The sequence below is a fragment of the Medicago sativa genome, chromosome 6 (genome assembly GCF_051527215.1).
Source record: "Medicago sativa cultivar Bolivia chromosome 6, Bolivia_mono, whole genome shotgun sequence".
Classification (NCBI taxonomy): domain Eukaryota; kingdom Viridiplantae; phylum Streptophyta; class Magnoliopsida; order Fabales; family Fabaceae; genus Medicago; species Medicago sativa.
In genome coordinates, this window is record NC_140754.1 from 19,854,863 (window position 1) to 19,875,075 (window position 20,213).

Here is a 20,213-nt window from a genome sequence, read left to right on the forward strand (position 1 = left end):
AGAAGTATATAAACTATATGTTGGTAAATTGCAAATATCATAATTCCAATAGAATATATCAAATAGAATATAAATTCTTATCTTTATTAATGACACCAATAATATATGAGTAATGATATCTGTACCACTATTTTGTGACAACTTTTGTGACAACCTTCTTTCTCTCTCTTCTTATTGGTCAAAAAGTTTTTGGTAAAATTCTTTTGAGAAGTTATTGACTATGGAATTTTGTGCCATCAAATAATAGTGTTAAAAGCAATCAAATATTATTTCATTCAATAATCCACAAATCTAAACACCGTCTCGGTGAGAGTGAGAGAGAAATTTGTTTGTTGAATCAATGTCAGGCTCCAAAACTCCAACTTCTTCTAGCAAGGTATTGTTACTCACTATTATTTTCAACATTCGGTTCCTCTTTATTTTTTTTTTAGGGTCTATAGTTACTTGTTAATTGAATCGCAGGGATTTAGATCCTCTAATTATAGGTGCTTTTGAATTTAATTTCGAACCCTAGGGGCATAAGAAAAATAAGTTTTTTTTTCTTGTGTGTGCAGTTTTGTCTTTCAACTGGATCTTGTGAGAAACTAGAAAGATTATGTGTTAATTTTCAGTTTTGAATGGGTTGAATTGTTTTGTTAAACCAAGATAGAGTGGAATTTGCTCTATCAATCAACCCTTGTTTGTGTTTAAATTGTTATGTTGTTGTTAAGTGTGAGTGGTTAATATCAGATATGCAATAAATGTTGAATTGAATGAAAGTTTTCATATTTGTTGTGAAATTGTTTCTCTTTGCACATTTGATTTGTCTAGATTTCAAAATTATACGCGTAAAAAAGGTTTTTTTTGCACGTCCGGATTATCCGGACAAATCAGAGGGCTTTTAAAGGGCAGGAGTTGGAAGAGGAATTACCATATTTAAGTCTTGCACGGATAATTTGGTAGGTGACCTAACTGGATAGACTCTGATATCATATTAGGTTTTTATATTGAGTCTAACTCATCCCAAAACCAGCTTATAAGGTGTATTGTGTCATTCTTAATAAACCTTATTCAAAGCTTATCACTTTTTAACACGGGACTTGGTTTTTTATCAATAGTATGGATTATTAAGTCTTTATTGGGTTTAATCAAAGAATTGAACTTCTGCTGCTTTATAAATTGATGGTGAATTATTGTGACAGCGACTGATGATGACCCAGGATGATATATATGCGGCACAATGTAAACTTTGCATGAAATGGAGAGTGATTGATACACAGGAGGAGTTTGAGGAGATCCGTCACAAAATTAGTCGCGAGCCTTTTGATTGTAGCAAAAAGGCTAATTGTAGTTGTGATGATCCTGCTGATATCGAATATGATTCTTCTCGGACATAGGCCATTTACAAGCCTAACATTCCAAAGACTCCAAAAGGTTTCAAGAGAACCTTGGTGCTTATAAAGGATTACTCTAAATTGGACTCTTACTACATCACACATACCGGTAAAAAAATGAGTACCCGCAATGAGATAGCAGCATATCTTAAAGATCATCCACAACCAAGTGGTGTATCTGCTTCAGATTTTGAATTTGTATCCCCAATGGTTATGCAAGACACCGTCCCACAATATATTGTGCAACAGAAGGATTCTGCGAACAAAAAAGATAAGATAGCTAAAGATGAAGTTTTAGAAATATCATCACAGGTTGTTGCATGTTGTTGTTGTTGTAATTTATTATTTCTAGATATTGTGCTAGGGAACACCAATTCAGTGTTATTGAAACAAATTAAACTTTAGTTCTGGTGGTCCATTGTAATTGTAACCTAAACATATATTTGCAGGCTCTTTATGTTGTATCCGAAATACATGTTGTACTCTATCTTTACATGTTGTATCCGAAATACATGTTGTACTCTATCTTTTTTTTTCATTGTTCCAAATACATGTGCTTACTAGTTGACCTAGTATGGTGATAATGTAACACCCCGTTTTCCCAACATGTAAAATAATACTTAAAAATCAGAGTAAAATTACTATTTATTTAAACATCTCTTATTAATAATTCAAATTACATCGCAACAGAAAAACATTTCATTATTCAACAAAATGACACTACGACTTCAACATAAACAACTTAAAAATTCCATTTCAAATGGTTCATCAACATAATTCATAGTAATACGTAACAAATGGAAAACAATGCGAATATCCCCATCCCATTACGTATCAGAGCGACCCGAAGACGACGCGTGAGAGAGTCAACTCACATCAGAAGCTAATCCTGGCTATCTGCACGTTACCCACGTAGAGGCAACATTCAAACAGAGGGGTGAGATTCACATTTAATAATAATAAGCATATAATTCATCAACAGAATTTAACAACATAAACAACAACAATTAAACAATGTTAATGCTTCTCATAATTTCTCAATAACAACTCATTAATTATTTCAACAACTTGACGACACAACGACAACACTGATAACTCGACATCAACGACAATGTAACGACAACAAAATCAATTTGACAATGTACTATGCATGTGGTACCAATCAGGGCATCAAACCCCCAACTTATAGAGCATAGGCTCTCAACTTATAGAGCATAAGCTCTCAACATGGTATGCATGGACTCAGCAACAAATGCAACAACAAACAACAACTTCAATGACATCGACAACAACTTACAACTTTAACGACATTGACAACAACAGCGGCAACGACAACAACAACGACTTCGCATCATAATATCATAATTCATCAATCAAAGATATTCACGTCAAACCAAATTAGATTCATCACAACATAGGTTAAATACTCTTAAACACCTTAATTGAACTTATAGTACACAAGCCTTGAAGTTTGGAGACAATCCATAAGTTTTGTTTTAACTTAGAAATAGTTATGCTGAATTTTCATAAAGTTGTAGTAAGACCCACTTGGAGTATTTTCATCATAACTCAAAATCAAAAAATCAATTTTGAGAGCCAAACCAAAGCCATTGGAAAGCTAACAAAATTATCTAAAACTTTCATGTTTACATCAAAGGCCAATTCAAAACAGAAATGAGTGAAAAAGCACGAAAACGCCGCGAAAACTGAAGTCCTGACAGCACGCAGACGAAGGCACAACAAAGAAGTCACCCATGAGGGGCTGTCTTGCTGCGCCCAGGCGCTGGCAATCTGCACCCAGGCGTGGGCAAGCAGTAGCCAGTGACCTGCGCTGCAGTTCTGTGCATGCCCTTTTTTTTTTTTACCGTTTCGTCCGTAAAAATCCAACTGTTAACCCGATGCCAATTCCGTTTTCGCCTACGCGCTCTATTCAATAAATCCTATCATATTTTACTGAAAAATCATATTTTCAAATCTCCAAAACAGCTTATCCCAGAATCACTTATTTTCCAAAAACACTTAAAATCACTTTTACTCAAAATCCCAATTTTGAATCCCCTAAGCCCAAATTTGGTCCCAAAGTTTGTTTAAACGTTTCTAAACATGAAAAGACACTCAATCCATATGAAACTTGAACCAAAACATCCTTTCAACAAAAATCACCATTTGACCCATTTTTCATGAAAACCTTCAAGAACAACACAAATTCATAGCAAGCTCTATGATTATGATTACCGATGGCATCAATCATCAACAACAACATCTCATAACAGCAACAGCATCAGTTAATCACGACTTCGTTGAATTATCTACTTTTTCAACAATCAATTCCAAATCAAAACCTAATTCCCAAATTCACAAATTCACAAACAACAACATGCTAAACTCAATTTCAGAATTATACAACCTAAAATTAGAGAAAGTTAATCTCACTCTTACCTTAAATTGGTTGATTACAAGGTTCTATAAGCTTTCTCTTCTCTGACTCTTCTCTTCTCTTTGTTCCTCCCTTTTCTCCCAAAAACTTGTTTTACGTGAAAAACTCTCTGACTCTTAGTTTTTCCTATTCTTATTTCCTTAACCAATTCTCTTAATACTACTTAATTCCACTAAACTCCTCTAAATTCTAATTCAGTCCTATTCTTATTTCCTTAACCAATTCTCTTAATACTACTTAATTCCACTAAACTCCTCTAAATTCTAATTCAGCCCTTCAAGTCTAATTATTCTATTTTTAATCATATTCTACTAAATAATAAAATAAAGCCATTTAACAAAATAACAACATACCACATAATCAATTAAATCATATAATTAGACTCTAAACCCAATAAAATAATTAAATAGATAAATAGGGCGTTACAGCTAACAATGTTGATTTCTTAAAGATATGGATGTCTCATCCTTATCAATTAATTATCACTCTGCTTGTGGATATCTTTGATGTATTTAGACAACATATATTTTTTTTTTTTGTGGTGGCCGAGTTTGAACCCCGGAACTTGTAAATATTATGCATTGTCCCTACCAACTGAGCTAAGTTCACGAGGACTTTTAGACAATGTATTGCTTAGTTCTTTTATTTTCCCCTTGATAAAAAAAAAAGAATTCGATTGTGACAATGAAAATAACATAAACTGCTAGATAGCTGTGTAAATATTAGTATAGTAAAAAAAAGTGTAAACATTGACATCAATTAATTTTCTAATAGATATCCATGGATAAAATAAACGGATTTTTTAACTACCCGCTAATTAATGGATACAGATGCGGATTTAATGGTATCCACACCCGCGAATATCCATACCCGCTATTAAACCGAGTAAATTACATAGATAACATCAATATCATTCAACTTCCTAAGAAAACACCCTAGGTATTGTGAGTTTTATCAATTATTACGCTCCTTTAAAAGGAAGTGAAAGAGGTTGGGATTGTTGAAGCAAAAAGTTTGTGTTATGTTGAATATGATGAGCTTAATTATGTTTTTGTTAAATCAAAGAACTTTATTTTTAATAAATGGAAGGGACTTTATTTATGTTTTTGTCGAGTCAATGATCTTTGTTGTTATTGTAATGTATGAATATTATGTTTTGCTTAAAAGAAAAGAAAATGCATGTGAAGAACCTTTGTTTCTAAATTTTAGCTAAAAAAAAATTAAACAAATTTTTTATTTTATTTTTACAAATGTTATCCATGGATATCTGTATAAACCCGCGGATACGTAAAAATTCGCGGATTACCTGCTAAATGGATATATGCACGAATATGGATATGGTCCGGATTTCATATTTATCTAATGAAGCAGACATGGATATCACACTATCCACATCCAGATATCCAATTACATCCCTAGGCTGGCCTACAGGGGCATACAGACTGCCCTGTTTAAGCCTGGCCTCCCCTGGCCTGTTTATAAAAAAGGCTAGGCTTAGGCTTTTGAAAAAGACTATTTAAGTAAATAGATCAGGCTTAGGCTATCAAAAAAAAGCCTACAAACCCTGATAGGTCGGCCTATTTATACATATTATTAAAATTTATTTTTTATTTATATTAAAATATAATTTATATTAGAATATAAATCAAGAAAAGAAACTCATATTGTTGTGAATTCGATGAAAAATCACACCAAAAATAAACTTGATGTGTGGAGCAAGTAATAATCAAGCAACCAAAACAAAGTGTATGGAAGTTATAATCAGAAACCAAAAGTAGAAAACAACAAGAGAAAGAATGAGAGAACACATGAAAATTTGTTTACCCAGTTCGGTCCAAATTGACCTAGTCTGTGGGAGAGAGCAGCCATCCGTTTCACTATAATGATGAGTAACTTTACAAAAGAGATATCAATGAGTTACAAGAATAAATCTCCCGCCTAATTCTACCTAAAGCCCCAATCTCTTCCCGTGACCAAAAGACTCAATCCTAATAGTGTTTCCCAAGGTGAATCAATCCAACCCAAGTGTTTGTTGCCAAGAGAAAACACTATACAAACCCTAGTTTGATTTCTAAACCCTTGTTTCAGCCCTCTCTATCTCAAAGTTTACTCTGATACAAGGTCTATATTTATAGAGAAATATAACTCATAAATTTGGAACGAATATCACACTGAAGGTCTATGAATTTTATGTAGCTCCACAAGTGCACTCCTTAACCCCTTCAGCCATCGGAATATCTTTCGCCTTCTCGAAGGTCCTTGCAGTCCAACTACACTAGGAATTTTAGTTAGTTCCTAGAGCTGTCAAAACGGGCCGGGCCTTACGGGCCGGCCCGAAAGCCCGAATTAAATGCAGGGTCTGGGCCGAAAATTTGGAGCCCGAATCGATTCAGGGCTTTTTGGCCCGGCACGATAAAGCCCGGAGCCCGGTAGGGCTAGCCCGGTTGGGCCGCGGGCGGCCCGCAAGCCCTTCAAAAAATACAATTTTTTTTTTGTCTTTGTGTGTATATGAAATTCAGTTCTTAGTTCTCACACAGGCGCCAGACAATACCATCTTCGCAAGCTCACTCACGTCTTAGAATTAATATAAAATAATATCCAGTCAATTGAGAACCCTTTTTTTTCGTATTAATGTTAGTTTTTGTTTTGGTGACATTAGATGTGCAAAAGTGCAACACTTATAAACTTCAACTGTTCAACATCACACCCATGTTAACTACATCCAAGTGATTGCCTCGATATTTCATTTTCAACTTATTTTAATAAAATTATTTTTTGATTTTTGAAAGGAAATAAAAAAGATACGGGCCAGGGCCGGCCCGTTAGCCCGGGAGCCCGTGCAGGGCCGGGCTTGGGCCCCAATTTTCCAGCCCATATTCGAACCGGGCTTTTTAGCCCGGCACTAAAAAGCCTGTTGCCCGACCGGGCCGGGCCTAAACGGGCCGGGCCGCCCGTTTTGACAGCTCTATTAGTTCCACAAGTATCCACCATAACCTCTTTAATACACGACATCTCCCGCTTCCTTGAAGATCTACTTGCATCCAATCACCTTTGGATTTTTACGGTAATCCAGAAGTACACACCTTAACCCCTTCAACCATCGGAATGTCTTCCGCCTTCTCGAAGGTCCTTGCCATCCAACTACGATAGGAATTTTAGGTAGTTCCACAAGTATCCCCATAACATATTCAACACAGGACATCTCTCGCTTCCTTGAAGATCTCCTTGCATCCAATCACCCTTGGCTTTTTATGGTAATCTAGTAAGCCGTGCTATACATTCTTCAACCTCCAAAATGCCTTCCGTCTTCATGAAGAAATCCTTTGCTCACCACTAGAGCATAGCACACAAGGTCATCCATAGTCGTACCATTTCCGGTGTGTTCAACTCCACCTAAAGTTGAGCTTCCAGCCTCTCAACTAGCAAATGCGTACATCCCACTATGTCTTCCACCTTGAAACTCCACCTCAACAGGTAGATCATGAGTATTGTTACCTCCGTCTCTCAAGACTGACCATGAGTATAATTACCAAGCAACCTAACAAAGTGTATGGAAGTTATAATCACAAACCAAAAGTAGAAGACAGCGAGAGAAAGAAAGAGAGAACACACGAAAATTTGCTTACCCAGTTCGGTCCAAATTGACCTAGCCTTGGGGAGAGAGCAGCCCTCCGTTTCACTATAACGATGAGTAACTTTACAAAAGAGATATCAATGGGATACAAGAATAATTCTCCCGCCTAATTCTACACAAAGCCCCAATCTCTTCCCGTGACCAAGAGACTCAATCATAATAGTGTTTCCCAAGGTGAATCAACCCAACCCTAGTGTTTGTTGCCAAGAGCAAACTCTATACAAACCCTAGTTTGATTTCTAAACCGTTGTTTCAACCCCCTCTATCTCAAAGTTTACTCTGATACAAGTTCTATTTATAGAGAAATATAACTCATAAATTTGGAACAAATATCACATTGAAGATACGTTTCTTTCTTCTTTTTTTTTCAGTGAAAGAATATTTGCATCAAAAATATAATATTCGCTTTCAAAATATATTTGCATGAAATCTTCCTTCATACAGTACAAAAATATATTTATTGTCCATAAATATATTTTCAGCACAAAATATATTTGAAACAAATCTTTTATATTTTTTGCAACAATATTCTCCATCCATCAAATTTCGAGTCATACTACAACACAAATAATGGACTTTTTAAAAAGGCTTTTAGGCCTTATTGTGAAATAGGCTTTTAAGACCTAGTAGCAATAGATGGGTCTTACGACGAAATAGACTTTAAGGCCAATTTGGCCTATTTAGAAGTAGACAAAATTATACCAAAAAAAAAAAAAGAAGTAGACAAAATTGAATAGGCCTATGAAAGACCATATGCCAAGCTCAGGCTTAAAAAAATCGTAGGTCAGGCTCAGGCCTATCAAAGCCTGGCCTGGTCTGGCCTATTCCCATCCCTATATGCATTAAATAATGAAGTCGTGAAAATTCATCACGTCAGAGAACAACATGTATTTCATAAACATGTCAAAGAATATTTTCATATCATAACTATAATTCTAACAACTCTATTTAGAAGAAAAATAAGATTGTTGTGGTGTGAGGCAAATTGATTCTATGATGTGTCACAATCGAATTATATTCTAAGTACGCAAATCCATCTTAAAAAAAATAAACGTAGATCTAATAGTTATGAACTGGTCATACCTGCTATTAACCTTTAACGATAAAAAGTATAAAATTTACCCACAAACCAACTTATTTAACTTCTTTTTAATAAATATAGAGTACAACATGTATTTAGGTTACAACATAAAGAGCCTGCAAATATATGTTAAGGTTACAATTTCAATGGGCCACCAAAACAAAAGTTAAATTTGTTTCAATACCATTGAATTGGTGTTCCCTAACACAATATCTAGAAATAACATATTACAACAACAACAACATCAACAACAACATCATGCAAAGAGTAAGACCCCGCACGCGTAATGATCACCGTGCGAAAATACATATGTTTTCAATCACTTGGTACCACATTAATTAATGAGTTAAAAGTACATATGTTTTTATCATCGTCATGTTTTACGTACGAAAGTTTTATCAGGGTTAACAACGATTAATTTTCATCAAAGAACCTACACAGTAAATTCTCCACGCTCAATAAAAAACCTTCTATACACAAAAAGTCAAGCAACGAACCTTTGACCTGTAACACCCACGTCGTGGCTTTCGATATCCCGCCAGTTGGATACGAAAGGTTCCCGCCAGTTGGAACGGGCACTATCCGTAAGGATGACCCCACGATAATAGGAGGAACCGGATCACATCAGAATGAGAGGGATCCGGAGGCCGTGTAGGTATGGGACTACATGGTTGAAGGAAGGCTTATAAGAATTGTTAGGTACTACTCATATCAACAAGATGCATCTTCTCTTCGGTAGCTCAATCCATAGGAACTCCACAGTTAAGCGTGCTTGGCTTGGAGTAGTACTAGGATGGGTGACCTACCGGGAAGTTTCCCGGTAAGCATGTGAGTGAGGACAAAGCATGCTGAAAAGACTCGTGTTGGTTTGTGGGGTTAGTCGGCAATCCTGAAAGCAGTCTGGGATGTTACAAATGGTATCAGAGCAGACCTCTCCCAGTACGGTGCGGTTCGGGGACGAACCAGGAGGAAGCTGGTGGGCATGTAACACCCACGTCGTGGCTTTCGATATCCCGCCATTTGGATACGAAAGGTTCCCGCCAGTTGGAACAGGCACTATCCGTAAGGATGACCCCACGATAATAGGAGGAACCGAATCACATCAGAATGAGAGGGATCCGGAGGCCGTGTAGGTATGGGACTACATGGTTGAAGGAAGGCTTATAAGAATTGTTAGGTACTACCCATATCAAATAGATGCATCTTCTTTTCGGTAGCTCAATCCATAGGAACTCCACAGTTAAGCGTGCTTGGCTTGGAGTAGTACTAGGATGGGTGACCTACCGGGAAGTTTCCCGGTAAGCATGTGAGTGAGGACAAAGCATGCTGAAAAGACTCGTGTTGGTTTGTGGGGTTAGTCGGCAATCCTGAAAGCAGTCTATGATGTTACATGACCAATTTACCATACATATATAAAACCATACATATATAAAACTTTGTAAAATTACCATGTATATAATCTAAACTTTTGATATCTAAACTTTATTTCATCAAAAATAAAACTTTCATTAAAAAATATATAAACTTTCAAAAAATAAGAATTTTTTTTAAAAAAAAGAAAAACAAAATGCGATAGAGCGGAAATAGGAGTGTAAATGCAAAATGCAAACGTGTCTATTCAAAAAAAAATTATAGAAAGATGCAACCTTAGGTAATAAACCAATCAAAGGAAATAATTCAACAGCCAAAAGAATTAGAAGGAAAGACCATTAGAATTGTCAAACTTATAAAGAAAAAAATAGAATCCAAAATAATTTATTAATTTTACAATCATAGTAAATTCTTCAAAATTATTACAAAAAACAAAAAGACCAATTAAAATAATAACTAATAATTTTTAATTTCCTTCAAAATAACTAATAATTTTTAATTTAAAATTTCAGAACATGCCAGCCATGTTACCGTTGTTAAGACAAAAACAGAAAAAAAAAAAAAAAAATCCTTTGTTTCACACATGCCAGCCATGTTACCGTTGTTAAGACAAAAACAGAAAGAAAAAAAAAAGTTATTTTATTTCTAACAAGAGTCAATGATCCAACGGTCATAAAATACTTCTTCTTCATATTTTGCTAGATTTGCAATTTCAAAGGGAAATCTTCATCGGGGAAAATTTATGGCATAATGTTTCTCCCATCCCCTTAAATAATAATATTTTCCCACCTCTTTTGGAAGAAAAAAAAATCAACTAAAATTAAATTATAATGTATGCATTAAATAATGAAGTCATGAAAATTCATCACGTCAGAGAACAACATGTATTTCATAAACACGTTAGAGAATATTCTCATATCATCACTATAATTCTATCAATTCAGTTTAGAAGAAAAAGAAGACTGTTGTGGTGTGAGGTAAATTGATTCAATGATGTGTCACAATTGAATTCTATTAACTGGTCATACCTGCTATTAACCTTATTTTGTTTTGAGAAAATACCTGCTATTAACCTATAACAACAAAAAGTATAAAATTGACCCAAAAAACAATTTATTTAACTTTTTTTTTTATAAAGATAGAGTACAACATGTATTTAGGTTACTTGCTCAAAAAAACATGTATTTAGGTTACAACATAAAGTGCTTGCAAATATCTGTTTAGGTTACAATTACAATGAACCACCAGAACAAAAGTTAAATTTGTTTCGATATCACTGAATTGACATTCCCAAACACAATATCTAGAAATAATATATTACAACAACAACAACAACAACAACAACAACAACAACATCAACAACAACATCATGCAGCAACCTTATGATGACATTTCTCAAACTTCATCTTTAGCTATCTTAGCTTTTTTGTTTGCATAATCCTTCTGTTGCTCAATAAATTCCAGGATGGTCTCTTTCATAACCTTTGGGGATGAAAAATCAAAGTCCGAAGCCGATACACCACTTGGTTGTGGATGATCTTCAAGATATGTTGCTATCTCATTGCGGGATCTCAGTTTTTCACCTGTAGGTGTGATGTAGTAAGTGTCCAATTTAGAGTAGTCATTTCTGAGCACCATTATTCTCTTGAAATCTTCTGGTGTCTTTGGATTGTTAGGCTTGTATTTGACCCATGTCTGAGAAGAATCATATTCAATATCAGAAGGATCATCACAGCTAAGATTAGCCTTTTTGCTACAATCAAAAGGCTCTTGTTTGATTTTATGAGTGATCTCCTCAAACTCCTTCTGTGTATCAATCACTCTAAATTTCAAACAAAGTTTGCATTGTGCCGTATATATATCATTCTGGGTGATCACCGGTCGCTGTCACAATAATTCACCATCAGTTTATAAAGCAGCAGAAGTTCAGCTCTTAGATTAAACCTAATAAAGACTTAATAATCCATAAAATTGATAAACCGGACGTGCAAAAAAAACCCTTTTTTACTCGTAAAATTTTAAAATCTAGACAAATCAAAGGTTGGACGAGAAACAATTTCAATTCAACATTGATTCTATAAGCTTGCATGTTTCTTCTTGTTATGAAAGACAAATCTATGGTGAAAGACAAATCTATAAGCTTTCATTCAATTCGACATCTATAAACTTTCATTCAATTCAACATTGATTATAAAAATTAAGACATAATCTTTTCTAGTTTCTCACAAGATCCTGTGAAAGAAAAATTTGCACACAAAAAAAAAACTTTTTTTTTCCTAATACCCCCAGGGTTCGGAATTAAATTTAAAAGCACCTATAATTAGAGGATCTAAACCCTCCGATTCAATTAACAAGTAACTATAAACCTTAAAACTAAAAAAGAACATCATCCCAAGAGAGTTAACAAGTATGGATCAAGAAAAATAGTTGAAAAATTAAGGGATGACAAAACCCTAAAAAAAAATAAAAATAAAGAGGAATCGATTGTTGAAAATAATAGTTAGTAATAGTACCTTGCTTGAAGAAGTTGTAGCTTTGGAGCCCGACATTGATTCAGCAAACAAATCACTCTATTCTCTCACTAGCCACCTTTTAAAAGTTTGTGAAATGAATTGAACCCTAATTTCTTACAAATGCTATCCATATATAGCCTGACTAAATGGGCTTTGTTTCCCTCATCTTGATGGGCCTAAAAACATTCTCATATGATTACAATGTTGCTACAAAATTACTTCATTAAACCCTCAATATTACTCATACACGGATATTCTATTAATTATCCCAAGTTACTACCAATTGTCATAAATTAACTCTCCATACCCAAAAGTACCAAAATACCCTTAATATCTCCAATATCCAAATAATCAACAAATATAACACACCAAATAATTAAATAAATAAAATCCTAAAATCGGATCATTACATTTTGCAATGCTCAAGATATAACTAATGGATGAAGGAGGGGGATGCTAACACCAAATTTTGTTATCATTGTATTAAAGGAAGAGCAAAAAGGAATAACATAAAGGCCCTTAAAGTGGGAGGAGTTTGGGTCCAAAAGCCTTTTGAGGTGAGGGAGGCGGTGGTGGATTATTTTTGAAGGCATTTAGCGTCGTAGGATAGGGACCGCCCAAGGTTGGTTGGGATCCCATTTAAAAGACTATTCGGGGGAAGAGAAGAATGGATTGGTGTTGCCTTTCTCTTTAATCAAAATTGAGAAGGTACTGAAAGAAAGTGATGGGAATAAAAGTCCGGAGCCGAATGGTTTTAATTTTGCTTTCATTAAGGAGTTTTGGTATCTTATGAAGGATGAGGTGAGGATTATGTTTCATCAATTTTATGGGAACTCGGTGTTACCTAGGAGTTTTTTGTCCTGTTTTGTAGTTTTGATTCCCAAAGTAGATGAACCTTTTGCTTTGAAGGACCATCGCCCTATATCTCTTTTGGGATGCCTTTACAAGCTTATCTCAAAGGTGTTGGCGGCACATCTTGCTATAGTGTTGAATTCGGTCATATCCACGTCTCAATCGACTTTCTTGTGGATGGGGTGATGGTAATAAATGAGGTGGTGGACTGAGTTAAGAAATTGAGGAAAGAATGTTTGATCTTCAAAGTGGATTTTGAAAAGGCGTATGATTCCGTGGATTGGGTTTTTTTGGAGTGTATGTTGGTTAAAGTTGGTGTTTGTTCAAAGTGGATTGGTTGGATGAAGGCTTGTGTGTGTGTGTGTGTGTGTGTGTGGGGGGGGGGGGGGGGGGGGGGGGGCCTGCCAATTTTATTCAGTGGGAGCCCTACAGAGGAGGTGAGTATCCAAAGAGGTTTAAAACAAGGTGGTCCCTTATCACCGTTCTTATTCCTCTTGGTTGTCGAAGGTTTTAGTGGGATAATCCGGCGGTGGCGTTAAACCTATTTAGAGGTTTTAAAGTGGGTAGAGATGAGATGGAGATTTTACATTTATAATATACGGATGAAACGTTTTTGTGTCGGAGAGGCAACAGTGGAGAACTTATGGACCTTGAAGGCTTTGCTTAGAGGCTTTGAGATGGCATCCGGTTTGAAGGTAAACTTTTTTAAAAGTTTTTTGATAGGTGTTAATATAGATGGTGAGTTTATGTACATTGCGTGTAATTTCGTCAATTGTATGAAAGGAGAGATACCCTTTATTTATTTGTGTAACACCCTATTTCTAATAAGCGGTAAAACGCGCGAATATATAAACATATTCTAGAAATAGATGCTACGTCTTCATTCATCCATAAAACATGCATGTATAAATTGTCAAGTCTCATAAACATAGCAGCGGAAAATATATAATCATGTGAATAACATCTCCAAATCTCATGACAATAAATACATCTCTCAGATACAACAAAATCTCAACTCCAAATTACATAATCAAAACTAAATCCAACATGCAAATCCTAGATCAGAGCCCTAATCTAGACACTTGCACATAAAAAATAAGAACTCCGCTCCTCGGCAACATCAAGCACACAATCTAAGCATCCTGCACTCCATCTACCCGTCCATACAGAAAGGTAGGTGGTAAACCACTGAGGGTTAGCATTACATCATCATAATCCATATGAAAACATAGCATTCAAGGATTCATACATATCACATATACATAACCATCCCTCCTAGAATACTAGCATCACATGATTATCCCCCATCACTTGCACTTCAAGCTATCACATTATTATCATAGCATAACATACATATTTAATCAAGTCATCAACAAAAGCTCATCATTTATCAAGATCAATCAATGAAAACATTACTCACCTCATTACTCATCTAGCATGCTTGATTCAACAAGTACAATTCATCATTTCAAGTTATAAGCAAGCAATCATCATTATCAAAGGAATCACCACATCATATATATATATATATATATATATATATATATATATATATATATATATATATATATATATATATACACACACACATATACAATTCTCATCTCATTAGTATTACCAAAGTAATTATCATCAAATAGATTCACCAAGTGTAAGCAAGTAAAACATGCAATTAGAGCATAGTTCGATTATTCACAATCATCAATAAAATTCACAAATGTACATATACACTAATCCACACAATCACAACATTCATCTAAATCCACCAATGCACAAATTCACCAAGTCACATATTCAATTATGACACAACTCATCAATTATTCAAATGCATGCAATGTTCTAGACTCTTCTAGATGCATGCGGTACCAGATCACCTCAAGGTCGTCACCATCGATGAAACAAAAACATCGTACGTAAGAGTACATCTCCTTTCTTACAATTCACCTCAATTGGATATAAAATCCGCCACCATCAGTCATGAATGCATGAACATATGACTCGACTCAATGCATATGTTCACACAAACAATAATCACCTCACCATCACCATCATTTTGCATACATGCATTCACCAACAAGATCACCATCAATATTAGCATGTATGAATTCACCACCAACAATCAACATTTAACATGTTCAACGAACAACATAACATAAACATGTTCGTCACCATTCAATTAGTATATATGCATCGACAACAATTCACCACCACTTGACATATATACAATCACCAATAACATGCACAATTCAATCAACATATAGTTGTCACATATATACATCAACAATCATCTCCACATAAATCAACATATAGTTGCCACATTTCCACATAATTCCTTACAATCCAAATAAAGGAACAAATACAACATATGATCACAAACATCATATTCATCACTCAACAACCATTCATACATCATCTCATAATCATATTAATCTTTTCATAAAGGGTTCTTAAGCAATTGACTTCCAAAAATCATTTTCCATCAAGTTCGTCTCACATTTCACAACTTTGAAAATATTAGAAGTTATGAACCAAAACCAATTTAACAAGTTCAATTGCCTATGCCATGTATTCTCACAAGTCACATATGTGTGCAGTAGAGGTTACAAAAGCATTTCATCGGCCACACATGAAGAATTCCCAAAAATCACGAAGTTCGTCTCTTGGTATCATTTTGCAAAACCAATTCGTTTCCAAAACAAAACCAAGTTAGACCCAAGCTATGATACTCTTAGAAGCTTAATTATAAATTGATTGAATAAGGTTAGGTGTTTGGAATCCATTGGTATGCTTAAAAGTACACAAAAATACAAAAAAATAAGGTTTTGGGATTCTGCAGAACTGACACGGTCGCGTCATCAGGACACACGGTCGTGTCATTCCACCAGTACAGCAAAATGCATTTTTTACGTTTTCGTGCATAAAATCTTGTTTTTGAATCCGATTTCAGTTCCGTTTTCGCCAATGCATTCCTAACACTTAGACCATACAAACCACACTTGAAAACTTGACATTTCAACATTAAAACAACTTAATCAAACTCATCCAAAAATGACTTATTTTGCAAAAGCTCTTAAAATGACTTTTACTCAGAAACCCATTTTCTTCCCAAAATGATTTCTCTCCAAAACCAAGTGATTAAAACAGAAAATCATACCATTCTAACCATTCTAACAATCTTCTTAATTCATTCAACATCATCAAAATTAAACTTCTTCATTATCATGAAAACCTCAAGAAACAACACAAATTCATAACAACATCAAAGATTATGATTACCCAAGGTTTCTAACATCAAGAACAACACCTCACAACTTCAACAACAACAACCAATCATGAATTCATCACAATTCATCAACAACAACATCTCATATCATCAATTTTGATACCCAAAGCATCAATCCAACAACCACATTTTCCAAATCAATAACAACAACTAATGAACATGCATTCATGCACAATTTAACACCACAACTTCATTTTTCAACAAATTTGCTCAAGAACACAATATACCCATATTTTTACATTTCAACATGTTAATCCACATACTAACACACAATTATCCCACAAATCATGTTCTCAAACATAACAACAACAATTATGCACGAATTTACAACAATTAGATTCAATTCATCAATTTAACAAAATGGGTAAAAAGGAAAAATTATGAATTATGGTTGAATTCTAACCCTCTTACCTCTAGCACCAAGAATCTCTAACCCAAGCCTCAATTTAGCTCCTAGATGATGGATTCCTCTTCTAGCTCTAACGTCCAACCCTTTTCTCTTGTTCTTTCTCTTCAAACCCTTTTCTCCTCCCTATCTCTATCTCTATCAATTGCAAATGTTGGTGAAAACCTATTTTTCTCCACTAACAAGAGTATATATAGGTCCTATGTAGTTGGGCTTAACCCACAACACCTTAATGGGCCTAACCCATTTCTATCCCAACCCCAAAATGTTACTACTCATTTAACGGTAAAATATAACACTAACGGTCACTTAACGGTAAACTAAATAATTACTCCACTCTCCAACACTTAGTAAAAATAATAACTCTCACTAAGCACTAAAAATAATCCTCGACCAATTACAAAATTACCCCTACTCTTAAAATGACCAAAATGCCCCTAAGTCCAAAATGACTAAAATACCCTTCTAACACCGAATTCCACAATTCCCGACCAAAAATACACACAGAGGCAAATAATCAAATAGGAGCACGTATAACACACATAAATAAATAATAAAATAAATCTAGCGAAAATCGGGTTGTTACAATTTGGGGTTACCGGTGGATGCTAATGTGAGGAAATTCTCAACGTAGGATCCTTTGGTGCAAAAAGTGGATATAAGGTTCATAAATTGGGGTAACAAATATGTTAGTTTTGGTGTGAGGGTCGTCCTTATGAATTTAGAAAGTGTAAAGGAGGTTAGTGAAGATCCAATGAAACTTCCTATCAGGGGGGGGGGGGTACTTTAGGGGAGCGAAAGGTGTGTTGGGTGAAGTGGAAGAAGGCTTTGAGAATGACACACTACACCTTATAAGCCGGTTTTGGGATGAGTTAGACTTAATATAAAAAAACCTAATATGGTATCACAGTCTATCCTGTCAGGTCACTTAAATATGGTAGTTCCTCTTCCAACTCCTGCGCTTTTCAAAGCCCTCTGATTTGTCCCGATGTCCGAATAATTCGGACGTGCAAAAAAACCCTTTTTCACTCGTACAATTTTGAAATCCAGACAAATCAAAGGGTTGGAATAGAAACAATTTCACAACAAATATGAAAACATTCCATTCAATTACACATTGATTCTATAATCTTGCATTTTTTCTTCTTGTTATGAAAGACAAATCTATGGTGAAAGACAAATCTATAAGCTTTCATTCACTTCAATATTGATTCTATAAAATTTAATTCCATTCAACATTGATTATGAAAATTAACACAGAATCTTTTCTAGTTTCTCACAAGATCCAGGTAAAAGACAAATTTGCACACAAAAAAAATCTTACACCCCTAGGGTTCGGAATTAAATTCAAAAGGACCTATAATTAGAGGATTTAAATCCATCCAATTCAATAAACAAGTAACTATAAACCCTAAAACGAAAAAAGAACATCATCCCAGATGAGTTAACAAGAATAGATCAAGAAAAATAGTTGAAAATTAAGGGATGACAAAACCCAAAAAAAAAATAAAAAAAGAGGAATCGAGTGTTGAAAATAATAGTTAGTAACAATAATAGTTAGCAACACTGTCTCTCGCTCTGACTAAGACAGTGTTTAGAGTTCTGAGAAGATACCACCGAACATAAAAGATGTTTATTTCTTTCGTTATCGGTAGTTTGGTGTTTTACATATAAAAGAGGAAAATGTAACTCTTTAGGATTAAATATCTTTGTCCCTGGCAAATTTTTATCCAATCTTTGAGAGAAATTAAATATAAACACTTTCATATGGTCTTTCGGTAATCTGAATCTTGGTTATTGAATCGTATCAATGTTCTTTTAAATTGATTCATTGTTCATCTGAAATTGCTTTGAATCGATTCAAAGTTCTTGACATTCATCTCAATCTTAGTAGCATTCAGGTGTTATCATGGAAGAGACGTTTTCTTCTACGAATCTACAAATAGAGGATATACCTTAGCAAGAACGAAAAAAGGGAATCTATGTTGATATATGATTAGTATAATTACCTTGCGATTGTGATTTTTCTAAAACCTAATTTTCGTCGGTCTTTGTTAAGATCAATTCATTTTTAAGTCAGTCACCTTGCACCTAAGAAATTAATTTGTAATAATCATATATCAAATTTGTTAGTTTCTTGTGGTAGTGATTTCTTGCTAAATATTAGGTTTGGTTTGAAATAGTTTGTGGATTTGTGGATTATTGAGTGTAATAATATTTGATTGCTTTAACGCTATTCAAGTGAATTTATGGTTCGATTTAAATTGTTTGTACACATTGTTTAGCTTGTTTTCAATGACATTCGTTGCAAAGAATTTCATAGTCGATAACTTTTCAAAAGAATTTTAAAACCACACTTTGAATAAGAAGAGAGAAAAAGAAAGTTGTCACAAAAGTTGTCACCAAATATTGTTACAAATATCATTACTCTTATATTATTGGTGTCACTAACAAAGATATAAATTTATATTTTATTTGATTTATTTTGTTGGATTTATTATATTTGCAATTCACAAACATCTAAATATATATTTTTCATCCACACCAACATTTCATAGAAACACGTTCATAATTTACGAGTATTAGCGAAATAAAAATAGTGAAAAGGAGAGTACTATTTTTTTTTTATCAATGAAAGGTATTTGTATAAGAGAATTTTAACTTAAATCTAATAAATATAAGAAAAAGAATATTTATAGATATCACGCAGCAACATTCATTTAGATTGGGAGAATTTTCATTTAGCTTGTCATTTAGTAGAACACACAATAAAACCTAAAAGGAGAATGTCTATTCTTGTTGAATCTTGATCCTTGATTGCAACATTCATTGATTTAGCATCACTTGGAGCATATATAATATATGATCCAACAGTTGATGTGAAACTTTCTTGAAGAATCGCAGTATTCTTCTCACTGCCAGGGATGAGTGGCTGGATCACATGAAAATGAGATCAATTTATTCGAGTTTAATTTGGTTATGTCTCGTAATTTCAGCATAAATGATAAAATGTTGAAGAAATATTTGATACGTTAGTATTTAGGTTATGTTTGGATTGATGGAACATAACGGAGCGGGAGGAATCGAACGGAATGGAATGGAGTGGAATGGCATAGAGATTCCTTTCCACTGTTTGGTATTTTATGACTGAGCGGAACACATTTTTGCTTCCATTGTTTAAAAAATAAATAGAATAGATTGAATTATACTTTTAAATTCCAATTTCACCCTTATTAGAAAACACTTATTATAGCTATTTTTAT

General features: G+C 34.3%; 1 long non-coding RNA gene and 2 pseudogenes across 1 annotated transcript; 1 reads left to right on the plus strand and 2 right to left on the minus strand.

The window, feature by feature from the left end:
- The first annotated feature begins 340 nt into the window (after positions 1-340).
- LOC146913528 (methyl-CpG-binding domain-containing protein 4 pseudogene) lies at positions 341-1,778 on the plus strand (annotated as a pseudogene).
- A 222-nt stretch (positions 1,779-2,000) lies between these two features.
- On the minus strand, positions 2,001-3,909 carry LOC146913529 (uncharacterized). Its single transcript, XR_015016157.1, has 2 exons — positions 3,813-3,909; positions 2,001-2,270 (listed from the first exon to the last, which is right to left on the minus strand). It is a non-coding gene; the product is annotated as an uncharacterized LOC146913529 (long non-coding RNA).
- Positions 3,910-11,185: 7,276 nt separating this feature from the next.
- On the minus strand, positions 11,186-12,445 carry LOC146913530 (methyl-CpG-binding domain-containing protein 4 pseudogene; annotated as a pseudogene).
- Between the last annotated feature and the right edge of the window lie 7,768 nt (positions 12,446-20,213).